A 4,591-nucleotide genomic window follows, 5' to 3' on the forward strand; every position below is an offset into this window, starting at 1 on the left:
TCAGTGTATGTGAAACACTGGTCATGTTTTTCAGCACCATTTGGTATGAAACATTGTGCAGTCGAGTTTGAATTCTACATTCTACACAAGAAGCAAAAGCAATCAAATCAGGCTGATTAGCTTTTCCTAATGTAGAAGTTGGTACATCAGTGGTGCAAAAGGGGGGAGGGGTCTAGTTAACATTATCTGCCTCACTTTCATGGGTCCAGCTGTGATCAGACTGTCAAAACATACTGCATTCCTCCTACATTGGTGCTCTTGAACTCCTCATAGGAATTGTAACTTTTAAATAACCACTACTGGCACTAAAGTCTGAAACACTATCACGCTGTAATTGCGAATTTGACCAAATAGTTACTGAAGCCAAAATAAACAGCAAAGGTACTTTGGCAACAAGAATTCCAGCTTCAGAGGAACTTAATTATCTTTCCAGAGATAGCCATACAACAATTTCACTGTACATTGAATTTTATTGCTTTAACTTCATACGACTGAAAAGTAGATATTGAGCTACTAAGGTTAGTATCCATTGCTTACTCATTTTGCAGAGTTTTTTCTTGCCTACACTGTCTGCTGTTCGAGCCGCCCTATCCTTTTCCATTCCACCCCCATCTACACAATTATTCATATCGCTGCTATTTTCTGATGCATCATAAATGCCCTCCCAGCTGTAACTCCTGCTGTGCTATAAAAGATTCGATCTACGCCGCAGCTCATATCATCCACTTAGTAATAGTCTGAACGGACGAACTCGCAGCAGGGCACCAAAACTCACTGTCAGTAAATCCTGTTTCTTTTTGATATTTTCCTGTGACTGTGATCAAGCAGGACTGACTTGAACAGGCAAAACAAACCTCTCAAGGGATAGGGGGGGGGGAATCACACATCTGACATGAATGCTATTTATTTGCTTCCCGTGATCAGTGCCCCCAAAGAGGAACAAACCAATATTAGACTTTCAAATGCAACCTTTAATTTCTTCTTCATTCTGGCCTTCCTCACCTTCTGCTGCTTTGGTTCCCCCGTAAGTGTACAGTATGAAAGCTTTAATCTCGCATATACTTTTCATGCACCCTCATCTCCCGAACATGATGAGCATTCCACACTGTCACTCTTGTGTGGACGCTTAATGACCCAGCAGCTTAAAATCCCAATGTGTGGCCACATCGCTCAGCATACCAATGACTCGGATCTATAGCTGTATGCGTCAACACATATCTGTCCCGATTGTGCTCGCACTCTATATACAGCAGCCAGCCGTCAGTGTGATGTTGTTCTGTTGAAAATAAGAATAAGAGTGTTTCACTTCATCTCCAAACTTTTGGCATGGTTTCTCTTTAGTCTGGAGTTCCTCCCTGTGTACTTTGGTGAGGCATCAAATTGGCTTGTGTGTAGATCAGATCCAATGATTTCCTAACTACTGTTCACAGGAGCAGGAATCCACTGCAGTTTCTCCTCTTGCCATGGATAATAATCAGATGTCACTTCATGATTAGCACTGCCCCACAACTGCACCAATCGGGAATCATGGAGGCATGATAGTTGAAAACAAAAGTAGGTTTCCCACCAAAATGATTTATGCGGGACCGCAAGGGTGCCGCTTTTTTTTTTTTTTGAATGTGTAAAAATCCTGCACGTGAGTTGATATAGCAAATGAACTGAGGAACAAGACGCAGCAGAGTATCGATCTCATGCAAACAGACTGACACTTGCCGTGTCCACAGGGAGAACTCACAGCGTCGCTCCCCTTGTGGCCTCCTTCTGGAGACATTCACGTTTTATTGCACTTGGTTTTTCATTTACCGAATAGGAAGATGGGATAGGATCTTTTTGGCAGAGGACATGACCATCAAGCCATCATGATGGTGGCCTAAACAATCAAACTGTCTTAGGTCTGCTGTGTGTCCAGATATACCCCTATGTGTCATCAGACGCTTTCCAGTGTTCAGCCGGAGCACAAGAGTAAATATTTAATATTAACAATCTGCTTTCAGTTACACAACAGGATATGAGATAAAGTAAGAAGTGGCCATTGGTGTTTGTTGGGAAGAGCTTGAGTGCTCTCCAGTATTCTTTCATGAAACAAATATCAGCTCATAAACTATATCCCTCTCTAAACCACGGTGTATATACACTGATCAGCCGCAACACAGCAATCGCCTGCCCAAAATTGTCCCCTGGTTCCATCAAAACAGCTCTGCCTGGCTTGTTTTGCGGCACCATGAAATGGGGAAAGAACGTATAAAAATGACACTCCCACGGTTTCCCAGCAGTGTTTCACAGTTATAACATGATCAGTGTTGTTCGCTTCACCTGCCAGTGGCTTTAGTGGCTTTAATGTTGTGGCTGATGGCTGGAGTATGTCAAATAAGGCACACTGTGGGGTTACACATGGACGAAAGATGTAAAACAATATCAGCCTTTCCGTTGCTAATCAAAATGTAATTTCCACTGAAAAAGTCTCAACGTGATGAGTTATGCCTTACAAAATTTTTTTTTTTTAATTTGAGTTATCCGTGTTATTTTTAGATGTGTAGTGGAGAATTTGGAACACCAAGAAACACGCCACATATAAGGTTAAGTGCTGTGTTTATTGAACTGCACATTACAAACATGAACACATTTTCTGCCATATAAAACGAAGCTTGGTGTAAAAAGAAATTGCCGGGGGCCCGTAATTCATAGCTTTTCTGCAGTTAAGTGTTCTCCCAGGGGAACGCTGGTTGTTTAGTTTAGTGTCTCCTGTCAGGCCGAGGTATTTCCCGCAGCTCCCTGAAGGCCCTGAATCAATCCGCCTTCTGGATTTGAAGGTGACATTCAGCCTCCCCTCCCCTCTGGTTTGGGTCTTAGTGACTGGGTTTCTTCCACATTTGCACTGCTTGTCACCAGGCCTCGGCCCCCAGGACCAGAAAAAAAATGACTGAGCTATCATTTTATGTTGCATCAGATCAAAAGGGGGAGAGCATAAAACCGTGATTTTTTAAAAGATTTCATTTTATTTATTTATTTTTAGAATCCAGACATTTGCTATGATGAAAGCCATCCACATCGATTCTGTTGTTTCAATGGAATGGTGGGGAGTGTCCTCACTGTGGTACAGCCTTGCACTGTGGGACCCATCACTCCACACAGCAATCCAAACCTTCCTCTTGGGCAGGGTGGAAAGGCTGGAGAGAGTGAACAGAATGGTCCCAGATTCCCTTTAAAAGTTCCTTGTTTTAAAAGCCCCCCCCCCAACCCCTCCACACTCATCTATCCTGGCCACCACTCCCAGATACCCATCTGTTTAAGATCTGGCCGTTCAGACTGGCCAACAAGGGAAATTTGAGAAGTGCCCACCTATAGCTAGCCTGTTTCTGTCTGCAGTGAATTAATAATAAGCGTGATAGCAGTGATGATGATGTTAGCATACTTTCGCTGCCTCCCGTCATGCTTTTTCTCACAGAACAAGGCAACCAGGCAACAGGGAGCCCAGGGGAGCTGTTCTGAAGTGAAAACAAAGCCTAACTTTGCTAATTTAAACTGGAAATAATGTGAACTCAGATGAACCACATCTGACAAGCCAGATAGTGAGAAGTTCTTTCAGCTGACTTTCATCTAAGACATGCAGCGCAGCTAAATCAAACTCCTGATGTGCTCACTCATTAGTGGGTCACATCTCTAGTGCTAAAAGTGCTCAAAGATGACATAATCAAAAGCTGTCAGATCCAGATAAAACAGAGCTCCGCATTCAGAGCAGGAGACTGTATTGAACCTCAAATGCCATGTAGAGTGATTCAACCGTGGAGCCTTTTGATTGTGTACACAATGATAGACATTCATTTCCATGGAGACTAAGCAAATAGAGCGGTTAGTGTTCCTATTTTCCTGATACAGGAGAGTTTTACCTCTGATGACCAGCCTACCAAAACAACGAGACTGTTCCAAAGAGGAAATTCCTGCACTGGTAACAAAAATCTATCAGTCACCATAAAACCCGACTGTGCTGCAACTAACAAAAACAATAATAAAAAAAAAAAAAAGATCTGTAGTTTTTTCTTATTGATTGAAGCTGATGCAGACGGAGAAATAATGGCGCTGACAAATGAGCACTTTTGAAATACCAGTCTCTTAATCCAATTCCAGCTTCCACTTAAATGTTAAAAGCAGACAGGTGAAGATTTGTGCGAATGTAGCTCTCTGTGTGTGTGTCTGTTCGGACCTGCCAACCACCCTACGCAGATAATTTAACAGCCCCCATAAAAGCAGGCACAATGCAAAGCAGGTCCAGATCCATGTCTGTCTCCCATCGACCTCTCTTGATCCTCTTTAATAAAAAAGCCTTTCTGACTTGTACATTTCCCCATTTAAATTGCTATTTGTATCCATCTGTGACACATACAGTTTGCAACGTGAGAACTGCCTGGTGCGCAACCTGGAGACCATTATTTACAGCAAGCCGTCTCCAGTAAAAAACACTACAAGAACCTTTTTTGGTGCCTAAGTGCAATTAATTAGAGAAATAAGATGAAGACCGTGACGCTGTGAGATTTTACCACTGTTGCTTCCTGCCCGATGATGCAGAATTTTAATAGAACTGGTTGGGATGCTT

The sequence above is a fragment of the Odontesthes bonariensis genome, chromosome 18, assembly GCF_027942865.1.
Source record: "Odontesthes bonariensis isolate fOdoBon6 chromosome 18, fOdoBon6.hap1, whole genome shotgun sequence".
Lineage (NCBI taxonomy): Eukaryota > Metazoa > Chordata > Actinopteri > Atheriniformes > Atherinopsidae > Odontesthes > Odontesthes bonariensis.